Below are 21,150 nucleotides of genomic sequence, written 5' to 3'. Positions count from 1 at the left end.
GGGGGAAATACAGGCTAGCATTCTGTTGTTGACGATGTCATGTGGGAACAGCAACAAATTTGCATGAGCAGCACCAATTCCATAATCTATACATGTCTGGAAGCATAATACAGTGGTACCTCGGGTTACATACGCTTCAAGTTATATACGCTTCAGGTTACAGACTCCGCTAACCCAGAAATAGTACCTTGGGTTAAGAACTTTGCTTCAGGATGAGAACAGAAATCGTGTGGCGGTGGCAAGGCAGCAGCGGGAGGCCCCATTAGCTAAAGTGGTTAAGAACAGGTTAAGGTTCTTCAGGTTAAGAACAGTTTCAGGTTAAGAACGGACCTCCGGAACAAATTAAGTACTTAACCAGAGGTACCACTGTATTTTGAAAACCCCGGATATTTGGTATAATCTTATATATCAAAGAAGTATGGAAAAAAGTGGCCAGCTATAAACTATGTATACCTTTCTTTTTCAAGAAGGATTGAAAAAATTGCTTGGATGCTTCACATGGCCAAACCTGGAAACAAAAAGAGTGATGAGAGATTATTGAAATTTAATGCTGCATCAGAATTCTCTACAATGAGTGTGCTGCTGTGTGTGGAACAGTAACTTCTTCCATAGCATGTGGTGCAGGGCTTTACTTACATTACTAGAAATAAAACAATATATAATCATGGGTGGGCCAGTAGGCACAGCCTATGGAGTGGACTGGAGGGGAGCCTTACACCCACTGGGGGACAGTGAGAGATTTCATTCATTTGTTGAGACCAGCAAACTGAAAGTTGTCTTAATTGGATTTGAATTCATGTTGGTCTCAAGGTGCATGGGAAACCCTGAGGAATAAGATATTGTTAGCAGAGAGATAGCAATAAAACTCAGCTCCTTATGGTGCCAATTTGTTTATATCTCATAAAAGGCATCCCAAGTGAGCTGAAAACATACATTAGTTGTCTTTGGAGAGATGCTCAGAGCATTTTTTAAAGTTACATCTCTATTATGTGAATGCAGTTAAGTGTTAAGCAGTTAATGTGGCAGCATCTTTAATCAGTTATTTTAAAAATTATGCCCTTCTGTTGGTTAGTTAAGCACATAGCCGTCTGAACATCTAGCTACTTATATATTATTGTCATTGCTATTACTACTACAACTCACTCTCTGCTTCTACTTTCCCAGATTACTGAAGGCAGCTGCTTATACCAGATAATTAGTTCACAGAGGAAACTGTTTAGATTTAACAACTAGTCCCTAGAGAAAACGATAAAAACATGCTACAATTTACACGATCCATCAGATACCATATAAAATAAAGGTTTTTTAAACACTTGTTTTTAAAACAAACTGTTACCATTAATAGTGCCTAAGATATAGGTTGCCTCATTAGACAAAGTTTAGTATAACACAGCCACACCCACACCCCTTAAAAACCCATAACAGAAAGATACAATGGATAGACTGGAGATGCAGACAAAGCAATAATGCCAGAATAAGTAAATAATACTAATATAACCAAGCAGCCCCTCCCAGTGTATCAATCTCTCCAGTTCCATCCTATACATGTCTACTCAGAAATAATCCTCACTGACTTCAATGGAAGTCGCTTCCAACCCAAGTAGGTGTGCATAAGATTGCAGCCTTACAGTTAATTCCTAACCATATCTACTAGAAGTTAAGTCCTACTGAATTCACTTGTGCTTACTCCCTGTTACGAGTAGGGCCAAAAGTGATATGAATGGTGATATGGCAAGGGAAGAATGAAAGCTAACCATCCTGAGACCTGCAGATAAAGGGCGGTATATAAATCCAATAAATAAAATAATAATAATAATTGGAACCCTCTCATCACTTGCTCCCATCTGAAGCAATGGCATAATATCATGCCTGCAAAAGTGGTGACGTAAGGATAAACACTCTCACTGGAGACCATAGGCAGTCACAGACAGACACCCACCCCTCCATCTCTCTTCATAGCCAAAACAGAAAATAGGATTCTTGATAACTCTGTAGCCAATCATGGTATACAAGACTCAGTCAAGTGACAGATGCATCTTCTAACAAGGAATAGGATGACACCACTCTTTTTCTCATTTGCATAGAACCCAGAGTACATTAGTGGGTAATTATGAAAAAAGACACTTTCTCCAAACTGCCAAGGTTCACAACGAAGTGGAAAGTGTAAACACTTGTTTTCTCAAAACCCACACAGGTGTCCTATCTCAGGATTCCAGTGAAGCCTTGAAACAGGAGTTGGATTGAGGGATGGGACAGATGCCACCATGGCCAGTGGAGGCAATTCCCCTTCCTGGCACCTCATGGAGCTTCTTCCTCTCAGGGTTCTAGTGGGATCTTGGGAAGGGCTGGAGGGCTCTGTAAAAGGACTGGTCAGTCTCTCTCTTGCCTCATGTACAAATTGTTGAACTTTAGGCTAGTGATTGCTGTACCAGCATTAACTCTGGCTTAGCCGCTACCTGTGCTACCAGCACCATGGGATTACTCTGCAAGGCATGGCGACTGGAGGTTTCCCTGTTGGCATTCATGGGTGTAGCCAGGGTTTGGTTTTTTGGGGGGGGGAGGGGGCAGGCTTTAGGTTGAGTGAGGTAGAACCTCAGTGAAGTATTTTTATTTATTTGCTTGATTTAGGGGGGGCAGCTGCCCCCCATCCCCCTTGGCTACACTCATGTTGGCATTATAGGAAATACTACAGTCTAGCAAAGCACCTAACACTGCAGCTAAGCAGGTGACGAAACTGGAGAAGCCTGGAATGACTCAAAGACACCCCCCCAAGTAATTTGTTCTTTATGGAAACCAGGGTAGTGGAAAATCAGAAGTAAATGACAAGGTCAAAGGGATGAGCCAGGGAAGTGCTGTGAGCAGCTAATAATAATAAGAAGCTTTTATTTATATCCCGCCCTCCCCAGGCTCAGGGCGGCTAACATCAGATATATAACATTACTATAAAATCAAACAATAATTAAATTACCTCCTGAAAACAGGTCAAGATCTAATTAAAGCCTAATTAAAGTCTAATCTGGGGAAAAGTTACACTGCACAAGTGAGGTATGGAAAAGTTGTTAGCTGTTCACTTCCGGGTTAGCGCCATCGGCTAATGGCGGATTCCCTCTGAGCTCCGGAGGGAATCGGCTCCGCAGGATTGGGTCTGGCCGCTGCGGCGACGACGCGGGGACCCTCAAAAATCACAGGCGGTGAAGCCTGTGAACCTGGTGACTCGGCGGGCACCATTTGCGCCCCCCCGACCTGCGAAGGAGCCTTTTTAAAGGCTTCGGAACGGGGGACGGGGTGAGCGGCGCGTTGCTGAGAGTCGACTGCTTCTCCTGCGGAGTGAAGCCACATTGCCATGGTCGGAGAGCGCTGACTTCTTCTTGTGAACAATTGGATTCTAAAAGTAACAACCCATGAGTATTACGGAAATTGGAACTGTAAAGAAATTTTTTTTTAAGAATTAGGCATGATCGGGGAAGGTGTAAAAAGGAAGTCTGCCTCCCCGTCTTGTAAACAAGTTAAAGCAAGGACCTGCTAACTAAGGTCGAGAGAACCTCTTTTTTCCTTCTTTGGTAAAAGACTTTAATTTCACGGTTTGGCAGTATAAGAAATCTTGCTGGAGGATAAAGAGCTAATTTTGGGAGCTGAAGTATCACCCTCCCGGACCCGGGAGTGTTCCGCGAGAGAGCCTGTTGATGAGGTACTAAAGAGTTTGACAGCTGTCAAATTAGCTGTCAAGACGGAAAAAGAGAACTTTGTTTCTGTTGCTTCTGCTGGTTATATCTGTTACAATTTTGTTACAATTTGTTGAAAACAAGGAAGAACTAATACAAACTAACTGGATTTTTGGATTTGAACTGGAATGAATATTAAGAAACCAAAATCCCTCTAGAGGGGGTTTTCGGACGTTACAAGAATGGCTGGAAGGGGGAGAATTCAGGCTGAATTGGACAGAGTCTTTGTTCTCTTGGGAAAGTTACAAGGCCAAATTGATGTTTTGGCTATAAATGTTACAACTCTGGACTCAACTGTAAACAATATCATTGAATCTGATAAGGATTTGAATCAGGAAGTTTATTCAACTGAACAGAAAGAGAAACTTGACAACTTTGAGAATTTGGAGAAGGAGACATATGTTGTCCCTGAAGAAAAGGAAGGAGGAGCTGTAATTCTGCAGATGATGAAGGAGGACTTGAGGTCTGACATGATGGTAATGAAGGAAAATAAGAACTTGATGTGGAAAATCTGGCCTGAATTGGAGATTGAAAAAAGGAGAGATCTCCTTATGTGGAGATCTGAAGACCTAAGGATTACAAATTTGTTTAAGGTGGAGGTTGGAGCCTCGGGGACATTTGGACTTGAAAGGAGTAAGAAACAAGATTTGGGCTCCACTTTTAAGTATGGAGGACTGGTTGGAAGAAGCATGGATCCTGAAGGGCCAGAGCTTCTCCGAGATTTGGTGTCTAATTTTAAGGACAATCAAAAAAACCGGCAGAGAGGAATTGAGAGAGAATTAAGAGCCTCGGATGTGAGATCTCCAGGCTAATACTAGATTAAGACTGATGGACATTTGTTGGGGACTGAAACCGAGAAGGGGGGGGTGGAGTTTGGGAATCCAAAGGGTACATAATTATAATGTGTTTTGTTTTTATTTTGTTTTTGTAATGTGTATGAAAATTGGGAAATTCATGGAAGGTAATTTGGGTCGACTTTAGAAAGAATGTTTTAAGAATGTGTATTGATGTATAAGTATTGATGTTTAAGTTTGGATAAGGTAAAATTGGTTTTTGAAAATGAACTAAATTAAATGAAAATAAGGTTAGCAAAAATAAATTGAGGAAATGGATGAAAGAGAAAAAGTAAAATAATAATATGTTAAATTAAGTATAGAAATAGGTTAAAAATTATGGATAAGGATTTGCTGAATTAACAATTTGAACTGGAATACAAGAAAGGGAGGTATGAGGAGGTCAGGGAAATATGTTATTGAAAAATAGGTATTGTGAACTTTATGTGTTTTTAATCTTTTTTGCTTTTTGCTTTTTGATTCTTTTTTATTGTATTAAATTTGAAAATCTTAATAAATATATTTAAAAAGGAAAAGTTGTTAGCTGTTCAGACGGAGACAATGTTACAGGAGTTTCCCCCCCTCCCTCAAGAAAACACGACATGATGTAGACAAGCTAATGCTGATTAACAATAAAAGCAAAACGGAAGATAAGCCAAGGTCATTGGTGACTTTGAGTGTGGTGATACTATTCACAAATGGAAAATAATACTCCATAAAAATAATAATTGTTTTGCTTGATCAGACCTAGGCTACCATTTTGTCTCAAATGGAGGCCAGACAGATGCCCACAAGTGTGATATGATGGCAGTAGCCATCAGATATTGCTTGATCCTAGCATCTGGTAATCAGGTCGCAAATTGTTCAGTATTCTGCTACATCATGGCCAACAGCCATTGATATGTCTGTCCTCCATGAATTTATCTTATCCTTTTTTAAAGCCATTATATTATAAATAATAAATCACCTATATGGATTATTTATAAAGACATTTAAGCTAGTGCTGCTTGCCACATTTTGTGGCAATGAATTCCATAAGTTAATTATGCAATGTGTTGATGGAAGGTGAAGTCTTGATACTATTGCTCTTGGTAATAGCATTAGCAGCAGCTTTCTCCTGTGAAACAAGTACTAAAGAAAACCCCTCCATTAAGACTGAGTTTTAAGGTTTCTACATTACTTTCGAAGGGAAAATTGAAGTTTAATCTATTCTTTTAAAATGTCACAATTTATATAAATAATACTCAGTTTATTACACAGCTAGGTTTAGTGTTCACACTAATCACTGCATTGTATTCAACAATGCCATTTCTCACTGGGGCACTCAAAAGTAGGGATAAATGAATATATTCATGAAACCAACAATAGTAATGTTAGGCCTTTACATTTTCTGCATACTCCGTTCAGTTTTTCCAACTGTCTGACAAGAACAATGCATATTATGCAATAGCAATAATGAAGTGTTGCTGATTGTAAGAAAGAAATGGACCTGGTGCACGCAGCGAAAGAGAACGCTCAATGCTGCGTGCTCTGTATATAAAATCCTTGGTCCATCCCACAAATTGGCAACATCAAAATTTCCCCAGTAACTCAAACAGCCCAATCACTGCTATGGCCATCTATACGATCCCACCCAGCAACAGAGGGGTGGCCTGTCAGACCCCATCGCAACACGTGCTCTCCATGAAGGAGAACACGCTTTTTAAGAAAGAAATGGACCCCATACTGGAATTAGGCCACATCTTTGTGCAGGGAACCTGTGGCCGGTGAGGCCCAAAGCATGGGAAGAGACAACAAACCTACAAGACAAACATATTGGGTTTGAATAGACCACAACTTTATTTATTACAGTGACAGGTGCTGACTGCTAGGGGCTGAGGCAGTTTTGGGCCCCCAAACATATATATATATATTTGAGAGGGCTGGGCCCTCTCATTGTTCCGAGGATGTCATGCAACATTGCATCCCCACTCCCCAATCCTTTGGAGAAACTGGCACCTCTGATTACAGATGTAAGTAGGCTTTAGTGAAAGCATTTGGTATGTATCCTGAATCAATCAGACTGCTGCTTGATTATTTTACAGGGTTGATCCTGAGTTAAGGATCTCCCTATGACATACATCAAATAGGGGCAGTCCCTCCAGGAGATCCTAGACTAAGGATCCAACCCAATGCCTTATCTGCCAACAAGTTGTGACTATTATTATGGGGTAGGCAAAACCTCCAGATGGGCCCAATTTGTCTGCAGGCAATTTCCTCCCTGGCTCCGAATATGGTGACTAAATATTTACATAGGAAGGTCTTACACAGCGCCTGCCTGCACATCTTCAGCTCCTCTGACTTTACCTCTGCTTGGAAGCCATTTGTGATTTATATGATCAAAGAATCTCATGGCTGGCACAGTTCCACTAAATATGAGGGTTGGTTTTTTTGCAACATTTATGAATATTGGGTATAAATAGTAGAAATATGACCCTTATATTGCCCTATGGAATATATTTTACACCATTCATTCTTTTTAAGATTTCTATTATCATCATGATTCTTATTTTATTATCTTTTAATTTTATTCTTCCTGTTTTTATGACTGTTTTTAAATACATATAGGGTGAACCTACAGAATCAGCAGCTTGCTCAATCAGCCCTTTGGAATTTATTCTCTATTAGGACCACTTACATTTAAGGAAAGGGCTGGTGCTGTGATCTTTTTATTGTAACGATCTGTATGTGATCTTTTATATGCATATATTGTATATGTGTATGTGTATATATAAAGGTAAAGGTAAAGGTACCCCTGCCCGTACGGGCCAGTCGTGTCCGACTCTGGGGTTGCGCGCCCATCTCGCTTAAGAGGCCGGGGGCCAGCGCTGTCCGAAGACACTTCCGGGTCACGTGGCCAGCGTGACAGCTGCATCTGGCGAGCCAGCGCAGCACACGGAAACGCCGTTTACCTTCCCGCTAGTAAGCGGTCCCTATTTATCTACTTGCATCCGGGGGTGCTTTCGAACTGCTAGGTTGGCAGGCGCTGGGACCGAGCAACGGGAGCGCACCCCGCCCCAGGGATTCAAACCGCCGACCTGACGATCGGCAAGTCCTAGGCGCTGAGGTTTTACCCACAGCACCACCCGCGTCCCCATGTGTATATATACATATATGCTTATATTTTAATTCTACTATTAATGTCCTGCCTTGTTTATAACTGCCCATTCTTCAAATATTGGTATCCCCTTCTTTTCCCAATTAATAAAACCTTAAATAAAATAAAACAAAATAATAACTTGAACCATAACAACAACTATCCTAGTAATGAGAAGAGCTGTGTGACAACTTGCAATTCCTGTGAGGTTGGCTTGACTGTCCTGCCACAATACGCCTGAGTCTTCAGCTCAATTCTAGCCATTCCTATTTGGCCAAGCCTTCCTGCACCACAAAGAGAAACTGGATGCTTCCCAATGGGCCATCTATTATCATTTAAGTAGGGCTCTCTTCTCCCATTGAACTGGTGGGCAACATTCATTGAACTCAGAAGTTGGAACCAATAGTTGTGACAGCATAGATCAGGCAAATTAATTTCTCCCTCTCCAGAACAGTGTCCTGAAGAAAGTCCAAAAGTTGCCCACCATGGCCAATCAGTAAAAGCGTGAAAAGATCCCTTCCTGGACTTTCTAAGAGTCCAGGGGACCTACAACTGATAACAGGAGTGGTGGGTGAGACAATATGCCTGTTTGGCTCAAACTGAGGAAAGGTAGTGGCAGGAAACCCATTTCAGTAGACCCCGTTACTATTTCTCACTCAACTTCCCACATTGATCAAGCCCCAGACATCTGTGCTGCATTTATCCCTTTATACAAAGGATATCATTAGTGGGTAGTGCACCTGACATTAGCTTCCATAAAAAGCAAGGAAATCTCATTAATTTCAAATGGACACACTTTGAAGTACAGTAAGTGTACTTAAGTAAATATTTAAACCACCTTCATGGATGGTAATCCCCACATTTCAATGGGGATTAATTCTGAATAAACAGTATTACAGTGCAATCCATTACATCTTTACTCAGATGTCTCAGTTCTCAGTGTGTTCAGTAGGGACTACTATTCAGTGCAGATGTGGGGAGCCAAATGTCATTTTGTCTAGACCTTGGCACCCTCTCCAATTCACACTCCTTCTAGCCATCTAAATCTGCAATCCAAGGGTAGAGCAGCTGGGAATGCTGTTGAGAGTGGGGAGCACACCCCTGCCTCTCATCCATGACTGCTTCCTCTTCAGCTGCAGCACCATGGAAGCCCAAGACTGCATGGGAACCTTTCAGGAGCCCAAATCTGGATAATTATTCGGGCCAGTTCTGATCCTTTTTTAAAAGTTGCACTTGTGTGTGAAGACATGACAACTGGAGATTGGATTCATTAGTGATCTGTTAATTGAGAACTAATTTCCTGAATATGAAACAGACCATTTTTATATGATACAGAATGGAATGTACACATCTGGAAAGCTTCCGCATGTGTAAGAATCTTGCAATCTGTAAACAAGTTGTTTCTTGAGTTGAACAGCAACTCTGAGAATATAAAGTTGGAACTACAACACATGCCTTACTGAAAGATGTTTGTGGAGCAAACAAGCACAAAAAAAATTATGTAGGTTTACAGTGCCTATTATGTATATTCTCTCTAACAGGCATTCAACCACACAAGTACATTATCAGTGTACTGCCAATGAAATGGGATTACACAAAAGGGTTCAATGAAATGAAATAGGACTACACAAGGGTTTTTTTTTGGGGGGGGGGTTTACATACTCAGGGGACTTGAGTGCATAATAGGTATGTAACTTCATAAATTAAAATAAAAAAGAAACTAAAATACACATGAAAATTGCTTGGCAAAGACCTGTGTGCTTGCAGAAGGCTGGTAACAACTGTGTGTACGTATACAAAAAAAGAAGTGAGACAGGAATGGGGAAGAGTGAATCAATTAAGTCTATGGTTGATAGCAGATGCAGAATGTTCCCGTTTCAGTTGGAAACCACCCCCTTTCCCCAACAACAGGAAAATAGAGGGAAGGGAAATAGAGGAGGTGGAGGTATACTTTAGCCCTCTTTTGGAAATTCCACTGTATGCAGTACCGGCGTCTCTTTTTTGGTTGTTAAAAAGTGTGGCACTTAATGTAACAACATCATGGTCAGTACCAGCACCTATTTTTCTAAGAAAAAAAGCACTGACTGTAGGTATAATTTCTCAGAAACAATCCATCTCTCTCAAAAGTTAGGGGGAAAGCAAGTTCAAGGACTATTTCATATAACAAGATTGCTATAGGGCAAAGGTGCGGTAAAAGAGGGAATGAGTCTGCAAGCATATAGCTCACTGTCATTTTGCCACGTGACCAAGAGCATTTCTAGATTGTCACTGTTTGCAGGTAGGATTCAATCACATATCAGCAAATGAAGTTTCTGCAATTGAAGTTGATTGGGAGCTCTTACATGAAAGTTCTGCTCTTTTTGTGATAAGAAAATGCATTGGAAAGTGTGGAATAACATTTGCTTGTGTTCTGCTGAGAGAAGAGTTTTTTGTTTTTGTTTTAATTCGGACAAGACAAAGAGCACACTTTAATCCTTGATAGACAGATTTATATATGGGCAGGATGAGAAAAACCACAAACAAACAAGGACCAAATAGAAAATTAAAAGCAAAAGACAGACAGTTTACATCTCTCTCAAAAGCAACAATGGACAGACACCTGTAATGGACAGAATATAGCACCTTCTGTGCTGAAGTTTGCAGAGTAGAATTTCCAAGCTCCTTTCACATCTTATGAACATAAACTAGGTACCAGTGCTATGAAACCCTCCTAAGAGCTGCCAGTGAAGAAGCAAGAACTTAGCCACTTATCAGCTGGTATCTTAAAAAGATAACAAATGCAGCTGGCTAATTAAAGTGTTCTAGGGCATGTGATGAGCCACTGCTGTACAGCACAAACTCCTCACAATACAAAGTTCTTCTGCATTTCCATTACAGTTTCATGTAAAACCGTCCCTGAAAACAAATCAGAATGCATTTTCAATGTCGTTGAATTTCCCTGCAAACAAATCAGGAGGAACAACAAATAAACAGGTAATCTGGAAACAACCCAATTCTGTGTAAATTCACCTAACCCACATTCCAACATGCAGATGCACTTGTGTGAATTTAATTTTCCCTAAGGGATACTCAAAACACAGGGAGGCTGCAGATTTTGAATAGTGTTTCAGCATGACTTTCAGAAGCTACCAGGGCCATTTTGAAAACCTGTATGTCACCAGCATTTAGAGATGAAATGCAACTTACTTGTTGGAAGTTTGGTGTACTACAAAATGGTAAAGTTGTACAGTAATCCGATGAGACAATGTTTACACAGCTCCTTTCCATTCAGCTTGAGGTGAGCTCAGAAGAGCATCTGCATGTAGAAAAATTGGATGGATAAGCTTTCCTGTTTCTGATTTTGGTTTCTTTTTAAAAATCCAAATCTGGAACTGCTTCTGGCTCCCTGCAAGTAATGGACACATGATAGGAGAACATGAATCATGTATACAGTAGCCTAGACTGTTAACATTTTAAATGGTCAGCAGAATTTCCATTTGTTATTGTTATTGTTTACAGAGCACCAATATACATGTTGTTGCTTCGAAGTGCAAGGAAGTTTGGCATGGGGTAGATTTGTCATTCTTGGAAACAACTGTCACCCACAAAGCACTTTTAAACATTAACTGAACACTTTGTTTTGAATTACATTACAGTTATTTCAGTTTTCAAATGTAAGTACTGTAACAGATGGAAGGTCTATGTTTGTTGTGGTTGCTACTTCAGTAATGGACCATTTGGCCTAGGTGCTGTGTAGGAAAACAGAAAAGCATGAGAGTCATTATCTTGGAGGATAAACTATTAAGTTATGCTGCTGTTCCTCACACCCACACATTAGTTTTATCTTCATAGAGTTTTGGCTCTTTGGGACATGGATTAAGTTTATATGACTGAAAGTGCTATATAACATTTCCCTGTTTTGGTTTTAGAAAATCGAGCACTTAACTTTAAAGAGGTAAAATCCATTCCTGATCCAGTCACAACCTTCCTTGAGAATACCCCAGGCAAGACATTTTTCAAGAATCTGACATGGTTCACTGAAAGCATCAAATGATCCCTATAAATTATCTTGTCTTGACCCAATTTCAGCTAAGTTTTTGTGAGCTTTCATTGCGAGTGTTTGAGCGCTTGTGTCTAAGTAATTAAAAGAAGAGCTGAAAAAACAATTGGATCCCTCTCCTTTTTATCTTACTCTCCTGTAGTGAAAACCCATTTCCTTTAAGAAGAGGGATTATCGAGTGTCAATAAGGGTGCGTTAAGGTTAGCGAAGGTATTGCTGAATCTCTTGTTAACTGGAAATGGTAATCCTGAGAGTGTAATTTCCTACCAGGACATGAAATTTGTAGCTCATTTGGTCTCTCAAATAGAACTGGTAATAGTACAGCAGAAATTACAAATCCCATGCTCTCTGGCTGTCATGCTAGGGAATATGGGACTGTAGCTTTCTCAGACCATCCCTTCTTGAAGGGAAATATATTCTGTGGGTGCTTTGTTTGTTTCAAAGGAACTGCAGGAGCAGCAGGAAGGCTAGCTAGTGGCAGGTGTAGGACTTAGACCTGAACTGCAACTCTAGGGCTCACTCTTACTGTGATTAGGCTTTTTGAATTAGGAGTGAACTTTTACCATCAAACTCAAGACAAAGATCTGTCCCATAACCAGAGCCCAGTAGCAGCTGTAGGGGACTGTGGAAGGACAGCGAAGACAGCAGTAACTGCATCCCCCTTTGGTCTTTTGTTAGCTTTTCCCAAGCCTTCAGGTCAGAGCTGTATAAGACTGCAGATCAGCACCAAATGCAAGCAGGAGAAAATGTAACACAGATGTGCCATTTGTGCAAAATGGTAGTTTTCTATCTTCTGCATCAGATCTGATCCTTGAAAATCATGGAGACAAAAAATTTGCCTGACATCTCTTGGACTCAAGGTTTAGCACCTACAATGGGTCTGAATCCCAACACCCAGTGTATTCCAGAATCAGCTTTGGGGTTACTTTTAATGGGGTTATAATTCTGCTCTACTCCTCTGGTTAATATAATTTTAACAGATTCTCCCTGGGTGGAATCTACCACTGAACCATGTTCAGGATGTGCAAGAGCCTTAGCAACAAGCTTCACCAAAAATAGGGAACAAAACAGTGTAAAGAAAAAGCATGGTTCAGATATATTTAGCATTAACTTTTGAATTTCAATATATCATCAGTTAATCAGTTAGAAGTCCTTTTCCTGGGCCTGAAGCTCAAAGGAAACCTCAGATTTAGACACTTGTTAATTTGATGGCATTTGATAAATTTCATAACTTGTGCATTGAGCCCAAATGTGACACTCTCTTAAAGTACAGAGCTGCAGATTGAAGTAAATTAGAGGTGTAATTTGGTAAAAGACTTTTTTTTTGTCCATTTATGTAGATTTGGTCCAATCATCACCACCATCATCACCATCCTATTTATTGAATTTATATACAGTACCGCCGTTCATTTGAGAATCACAGAGTGGTTTGCAGTATAAAAACACAAGAGGTTTTTATGTTCATAAATACTAATACTAATACACAGGGCCCAGTAATAGGTGATTAATATTCCTCTCAGAACAACTGATTATGTAAACAAACCACTTTCTCTTTTTTGCGTGTGCCTCATTTTGTTATTGAGTGTCATAATTTTAATTTTTTGTGGCGGCTAGGGGCCACAAAAGCTGAAAATGGGTCAGGCTTCTCTGGGCCTCTGAGAGGGCCTGTGAAATACTCCTAAATTTATGTTACTCTAGCTCTGTCCGGGCTCAGGAGTCCAGATTCTCTCACACATTTTCTCTGAAGTATTTTACTTGAGGCTTCGGGATCATTCTCTTCACAAGTTGGAACCTTCTCCTTCAGAGTCCTTTTTCTCCCCCTTTCTCCCCCCAATCTTTCATTTCACTAGCCCAGTTGGCAATTGTTGACTCAAGCTGTTGCTTAGCAACTTGGCTAGGGGAAAGTAGGGAGCCTTCAAAAGGGAGGGAATGGCAGCCCTGTGGTGAATAACAAATTGCACACTGTGAAAATATTCAGCTGCTGATGTCTGTCAGCTTCCTTCTCTTTCACCACTTGGGTATAGGTGTGTGTGTTCATACAAACATTAAAAGGTCTGTGAGGGGAATGTTTAAATTCATCGCAAGACTTGCAAGTGCTGGTAGGGGCTTATCATGGAGGACACAAACGGTAGCGTGCTAACATACCGTCATAAACAGTGTTCTCTAGCTGCAATGGGAATAGCCACTATCACATGGCAAGGTGTAATGCAAACATGAGGTATCCAACAAAGTTGGGAACTGAACAAAAATTCAACAAAGCTTAGGTGAGACTGGATAACTTTTATGTATAGTACAGGCCTGGCCCAAGACATTTTGGTGCTTGAAGCGAAGCATAAAATGGTGCCTCCTGCCAGGGAAGAAGGAGTGAGTGAAGATCGACATCGGAAGCAAGTGGGGAGTGAAGATTTACCTCAGGAACAAGCTGGTGAGTGAGGTCTACATTGGGAATAAGGCAGAAAGGGAATCATAGCAACTTTACCAGGTTTACTTCACTTGGATTGCCATCTTCAAATGACAAACCAAACACTAGGTCTTTGGCTTAGTTAACTATCTACTTTCTATTTGTCCAACATTACTGCTGAGCTGCTTATACAGCGATAAGGATACTAGCAGGAATATAGTGATACTGCAAAACTGGAAAAACTATTCATTTATTTTATTTATTTCATAAAATTTATACACTTACTTGATTGTAAAAAAAACAACCCACAAAGCGGTTTACAAAAAGATAAAACGATAAAATTAAGAAAAACCCACAACCATAATTTAAAACATACAAAAGCTAAAATACAAAAATTAAAATTACCTCAACTTTCTAAGCATCTAAGAACAAAAGAGATCAAAACTGCTGAAACAAATACACAAGCAGCAACAAAAACAGCTGAGCAGTTTTTTGCCCTGTATTCTTGATGTGCTTTGAGTTGAGTTCTTTTTCAGGGAAAATCGTCTTTCAAATAAATAAAGGTAGTAGACTAACTCAAGCTCTTGTTGGAAATGGTAACTGCCTTAAACAGATGGAGATAATTTGAAGTAAAGTTTTTGAACCTGAAATTAGTTGTCAATAAAGAATAAATGCAGTTGTGGGGTGCAGGGGGGAGTTTCCCCTGGTTCCATTATTATGATAAATGCTGGTGACTTGGCAGGGGAAGTAGGGTGAACCCCAATTTATTATGATAAATGCTGCTGATGGTTTTCCAATCATCTGCTTGCATCTTATCTGATTGTACTAGGCTAGGGGTTTAAGGCCAAATGGTTTGCCATTTGTATATATTTGAGGCTCAGGAGTGCTCCTAGAAAGTCTCCTACTGAAGGATTTTTTTGCCCTTTAGTAGATGTATGAAATAGAGCAGGGGTTTCTAACCTTTTTGGACCAGTGGACATGTGAAATTTTGAAAGTGTTGTGGGCCCCAATGACAAAATGGTTGCCATGGGGGCATGGCTCAACGCATCAGCTTTAGGATATTGGAGTCAGCATCTTCCATAAACTTTTAAATCCTCTAAAAATTATCCAGTAAGTTACTAATAATATACCACTGTGTTCTTACTTATACATTAATCTAGAAATCCATAATATATCTCAACAAGTCGTTCCCCATTTCAGAGCTTTTTCAACAGGTCTAACTTTAAAGCAAAGTCATTAAAGAGTCTTGCATCATATTGAATTAGGCTGAGAGTCTTCCCTATAATTTATTATTTGATTTACTTGATTAATGAGGCATGCTAGATACCATATTGATATGCTAAAAATCAACTTCTCCTACAGGTCCATTATCCACTTAAATTTTGAGACACTATTGAATGCTCTCAAGTTTTCTCTCAGTGGACTATCAAATCGAAGTCTGTTAGAAGTGATCTGATACATTTGTAGATGATGCCCTTTAATGCAGTTTAGAATGTCAGAATCAGTGTACAATTAAAGGAACTACAATATAAAAATATTTTAGCTTCAAGATACTAGACTGGATTTTGTAAATACATTGACGATTGTAGTGATTCAGCTGCACCATTAGGAGTTATCCCCCCATCAAGGAAAGCACAGTGAGTTATTATCACTCAACATGGCAGGGTTTCGTTAGGAAAAAAATAAACAAAACTTTCATGCAATCATGCATCTGTCTACTCAGAAACAAGGACCACTGAGTTGAATGGCACTTCCTCCCAGGTAAGTGGGTATAGAATTGCAGCCTTAATTGCTTTCTTCCAAACTAGATAGCACCTGGCAAAGAAAAATATGGCTGCAGGTAAATGTGTATTCCAGGAATTGTATTGTGTCTAAAGGCAATGGATAGTCGCTCTTTGAGTAGAATTCCACATGACTTGGACTGTACTAACTCCAGATCAATAACCTCAAAATATCAGTTTAACAGCTGTGACTGGCGATGTGACAAAACATTTTCTTGGGGCTGTAATGAACTGGAAGAATAGAAATAAAATGCAAAAACATATAAATACTTCACTTTGCAATAACAGCTTCTACTTGACTCTGAAATAACATCAGCTATAAAAAGGGAAAGGGACCCCTTACCACTAGGTCCAGTTGTGGACGACTCTGGGGTTGCAGAGCTCATCTCGCTTTACTGGCTGAGGGAGCTGACGTACAGCTTCCGGGTCATGTGGCCAGCATGACTAAGCCGCTTCTGGTGAACCAGAGCAGCGCACGGAAACACCGTTTACCTTCCCACCGAAGTGGTACCTATTTATCTACTTGCACTTTGACGTGCTTTTGAACTGCTAGGTTGGCAGGAGCAGGGACCAAGCAATGGGAGCTCACCCTGTCGTGGGGATTCGAACTTCCGACCTTCTGATCGGCAAGTCCTAGGCTCTGTGGTTTAACCCACAGCACTACCCACGTCCCTAATATCAGCTGTAGGGTTCTTCTAAAAACTGTTAACTAGCATCCTCTCATTATTAATGTTTTCTACTATATAGTGGAATACTTAAGATATGCTGCCTTGCTGAAGAAAGGATTGAAATTAAATCCCTTATGGTTGTGCCCCCCCACCCCCCCACCTGGAAACATGGATGTCAACAAAAAATAATCAGGGGAGGGGGCGAGTTCTATGACTTGTAACAGTTATTGACCTGCAAACAGACACGCATACACAGATAGATACTCAGGGTGAGAGGCAGATGTATGGCTGAGGTCAAAGTAATTCCTACAGCACAATCCCAAGCATTTTTTAAATTCGAAATACTTCCCTGAGTTTAACTGGACCTTTGGATAAAAGAAAGAAAGAAAGAAAGAAAGAAAGAAAGAAAGAAAGAAAGAAAGAAAGAGAAAAGCACAATACCTTTATTATGAGCAAATAAAATAATAATAATAATAATAATAATAATAATAATAATATCTTTATTGTCATTGTCAAAGAAGTGAGCAAAATTCTTTATTATGTTGGGTGTTCTATCGTCAAACAAACAAAAAGGTGGCAGGGGGTGACAGAAAGCAGGGAAGCCTGTTGGGAAAGATGTAAGAGGTCATTTGGCATATTATATTAGCCTTAATATGGAATGGGGAATTTGGCATGCATTCGTTGAACTTAATTCTCAGTCATTATGTGCTGAGGAACACACCCTCTCTCTTGTTAGGGACAAAGGGTAAAGGAATTACATGAATGTTAAATTAGTTTAACAGCTGAATCCTATGTGTTTACTCAGAAGTAAGTCCCACTATGTATAAGGAGGCTTTCTTTGTGGTAAATAATTATTGCCCCTCAAATTTGTATTGCAGACATTATCTCAATTCTCTTCTTTAATGGTCCAAACAGCACAACTCTTTACACTCGCCCCTCTTGTCCCCTCATGTTTCCTTTATTCCCCCTGCCCTTTTTGGGGGGATCATGATCAGCTTCAGTTTTTCTCCCACATTGGTCATAAAGCTGTATCAGTCATTTGTTCACAGCTCGCTTAGTTGGACCATACTCTTCTAGATCTCTGCAGGCCTCATAGTCTCTGGTATTTGCTTAACTATCCCCAAACTTATGGACTGAAGTTTTTCTGTGACATTAAATGCTTGACTTGTGGCTGCAGGATTTTCAGAGTTTTGGAAGCGGGCATATTGGGAACATATACAACTGGGCAACCAGCCAGCATTGGTCACAGGGGGCATTTTAGTATTCACTTATTTAAATGTGGGGAAAGTCCTGCCAAAACTGCATATATTTCTCATGTTACAAAGTACTGCTCTATTTACATTTCCTTCATTTTCTTTTTTAAAAAACCATGCTGTTTAAAACTGGATTGATACTGAGAATTTAATACTATATTTTAATTCTTCTTAACATTTGATGCTTGGTATCCTGTTTATTGATCATTTTTATAATGTTGCTTTCTTACTATATACAGTAGTACTATATTAATTCTTGGCTTTCTTGGGCATATGCAACTTTTGCAACAATTTGTCCAACATTACTCTCAGATTCTTCAGCCATGTTTTTGATCATTTTGCAACTCCAAATTCTTAATTCCCTAAATGTTCTATGAACCTATACAAGCCATAATCCAACTAAAGTCAAGCATTTTATTCTATGGACAAGCGATGCATGTCAACATCTACGGTAATTGAAATCGAGTTGATTATTACACTTTTCTCCCTTACTACAGCAGCTAATGGATGAGTAAGGTTTCAGTGAAACCTGTTGGCAAGAATCATAGGAGATAGACATGACTGTAAGGAACTCTGCATATAAAGAGTGCTGTGTGAAAATCATTAAGAATACGGTACACACAATAATGCCCAGACCTAATTCCAGGGTTGTAGGCTTGTTTTACTAAAGGGACAAGAGCAGAAGATATCTACTTGCCGTAGTCAAAACCAGTGGTCAGTGGGGGCTACTAATTCAGAGCAATGGTGGCTCACCAAGGCCATCAAACCAAGCTACTGATGCTATTGTGTATTGGAAATTGTAACTATTAAGCAGAGCTTTAAATGACTAAAAGGGGGGAAACAGAGCTCAACTTTCCTGAAAACCACTTTTCATAGATATGAAATTTCCAGGAAGTAGATGTGTGTGACTACTGTGAAGTGAGAGAAAGTCACTCTACATATGCTTGGGATTACTCCTTATTAAGAACACAGACTACACAGACTAGCTTTGGCTCAAATTTTTTTTTTTATATGCATAGTTGAAACCTACTCATTTTTCCTGTGCAATATCCCCTTTGAATACTGAAAATGAAAAAGGCAGAAACACCAGGCATTTCTGCATCTGCCTGTTGATACTTTTGCTAAACATCTACATTCATTTGAAAAACACCCAAAAGATGTATGGAAAACAATTGTACCATTGCCACTATACTTAAAATAATAGTAAAAAATAATATATATTTTTTATTTATATCCCGCCCATCTGGCTGGGTTGCCCCAGCTACTCTGGGTGGCTTCCAACACATATAAAAAAACAATAAACCACCAAACAATAATAGTAACAATCTGATCCAATATAAAAAGTCACAATAACTTTAAAATAAGCAACTTGTACCATACAAAGCAACATTCAACAATCCATCAGAATCTAAAACAGTAAAATTAAATATCAGTAGATAATAATTAAACAGTTTACACTTATCAACCACAAGAAAGAATTACTAATCTATAATCATTAAAACAACAGCAAAATAATTTAATGCAAATATAGATACTGTGTGCATGCCATACATATGGTCTTTGAATGTATATAGATGCTTTGTTTTGCTAATACAGAACTTTGCATTATCTTATATCAATTTGCAAACATATTTTGTAAAACCAAAGGAGACGTGAATCACTTTGGCTCAAGGGAGTCATTTTTAAGGGGGGTATTTTGCAGGGGAACTTAGGGACTGGTGACACCCTGAAACACAACAGTACATCATGTATCTGTTAGGGCATAAAATATAAACAAATGTGACTATCACATTTTAATCTTCTTATACTGCACACAAAAATTTAAATCATAAAAACGAATCAATCACCTTGAGTTCAAAAGACAAGCTTTTGCATTGGTGTGTATGAATGTGCAATGCAAGAGTCCCTTGTACATGCGCATAAATACCTGTCCTACACATTCAGATAAACACAGCTGTGTTTATTCCAGTGTGCAAGATTCCAGATGTGTGTGTGGTCACATGTGCACATGGGGCACTCCACCTTATTACTTTACAATTTTCCATTACATTTTCAAATCCTTAAACTTTGGTGTCACAGAGACCTATTCAGAAAACACAAAAATGATGCAGCAGGAGATATTAAAGGCCTTCTTTATTTGAATTCATGCTGGTGGAGGGCAGTATTTCCTGCAGAGTTTCTGCTTCTCCTAAAAGTATTGGACAATATTTCTTCAATTTAATATTGGCATGAAGTTAAGACAATCCACATTGAACCGGAGAAACTAATTCACTTCTATCATGATGTGAGGACTTAAAATATGAGGTGAGAAGAGAAGGGGATACAGTACTGAATCTTTTCCAGTGTTTACATTAAATTGCTCCACTGTATATATACCAGGTATAACTCTCATTCAGCTTGTAAAGTCTGATTCCATACCAAGCATACTTCATGGAAACTATTTGAACATAAATCTCCTTCGAATTACAGGCAATATACAAACCAACCAAACATGTTGGTTTAGAAGCAGATGCACCTGTGATGTACTACTTGTTGAAGGTTAAAGTCCAGTTAACATCTGGGAAGTGCCTGAAAATTCCTATTTTGCTTTCAGAATAGGCCCCTAATAAAAGTAAACAATGAAAAGGAGGACACTGCTTCAGCATTACCCTCCATAAGTGTGTCATTCGCTAACGTCACATGTGCTCACTCAACTGCTTCGATCTGCAGAACTGGCATTATTACAGGTTCCACGTAATACTCATTCCACGTTCATAAGAAATTTTAATTATTTTTAAATGTGCTTAATTGTAATTTTTTTTTACTATTTTTATATTAATTTTACTATTTCTTGTATACTGCTTGGAGATTTTACTATAATCAAGCAATATGTAAAGGTTGTTAAATAACTAAGTAAACACTAATATTGCTAAGAAAATTGGTATGAAGAAATAAAATACATGTGTGCCTTAATAAAATTACAATTTCAGCAAAAGCAAAGGGAGAAAAATCCTGCTGTAGTAAGACATTATCATTAGCAGTGGCAGATTTATAGGTATGTGTGGTATGCACAGAATTAGAGCTCCCTGAGCCCCCAAGTCATTAGTATACATTGTTGACTGAGATGGTATTTTTGAAACATGACTGCAAACAATGAATAGCCGTTGTTGACTTCTAGTATTTTAGTTTGTTGCATTGTTTCCACTCTTCATTGCTCCTGCTCCCTGATTAAAGTCAGTATATTCTGGCCCATTAGGAAAGCAGGGCTTAGCCCTTCCAAGTGAAATGTCAAGCAACTTTTTGTTCAGGTTTCCCCTTAAACTTCAAAGCCACACTAT

At 39.3% G+C, this 21,150-nt stretch overlaps 1 long non-coding RNA gene across 2 annotated transcripts; it reads right to left on the bottom strand.

Moving 5' to 3' along the window:
- Window positions 1–430: 430 nt before the first annotated feature.
- LOC128417623 (uncharacterized) lies at window positions 431–13,832 on the bottom strand. Of its 2 annotated transcripts, none has more exons than XR_008331509.1 (3): window positions 13,486–13,831; window positions 10,878–11,076; window positions 431–508 (listed from the first exon to the last, which is right to left on the bottom strand). It is a non-coding gene; the product is annotated as an uncharacterized LOC128417623 (long non-coding RNA). The 2 variants fall into 2 exon arrangements; XR_008331508.1 differs by lacking the exon at window positions 431–508 and adding an exon at window positions 9,622–9,756 and having other exon boundaries at window positions 13,486–13,832.
- Window positions 13,833–21,150: the final 7,318 nt, after the last annotated feature.

The sequence above is a fragment of the Podarcis raffonei genome, chromosome 7 (genome assembly GCF_027172205.1).
Source record: "Podarcis raffonei isolate rPodRaf1 chromosome 7, rPodRaf1.pri, whole genome shotgun sequence".
NCBI classification, from domain to species: Eukaryota; Metazoa; Chordata; class Lepidosauria; order Squamata; family Lacertidae; genus Podarcis; species Podarcis raffonei.
This window is presented reverse-complemented; position numbering and strand designations above follow the sequence as displayed.